General features: G+C 38.6%; 1 protein-coding gene across 1 annotated transcript in view; it reads right to left on the reverse strand.

Annotated features, from left to right (window-relative positions):
- Positions 1-215, reverse strand: part of LOC119587332 (organic cation transporter 1-like) — a 23,263-nt gene that overhangs the window by 19,499 nt on the left and 3,549 nt on the right. The gene's annotated exons all lie outside the window — the stretch shown is intronic.

Here is a 215-nt window from a genome sequence, read left to right on the forward strand (position 1 = left end):
CGCGCGCGCGTGCATGTGCATGTCTGTGTATTTTAGTTTTTTTCCTCCTCATTTTATACAAAAGAATACGTTAAAAAATGAAACAAAGTTTGCACCCGCAATTGTGTGCAAATTTGGTAATAAATAATAATGTTAATTCGCAGAATCTTTAGCTCACCAACAAGGATCGGTGGCGTACTTTTAGGGTACTTGAACCACGTCACACGGACTTTAGT

This window comes from Penaeus monodon, chromosome 22 (genome assembly GCF_015228065.2).
Source record: "Penaeus monodon isolate SGIC_2016 chromosome 22, NSTDA_Pmon_1, whole genome shotgun sequence".
NCBI lineage: Eukaryota > Metazoa > Arthropoda > Malacostraca > Decapoda > Penaeidae > Penaeus > Penaeus monodon.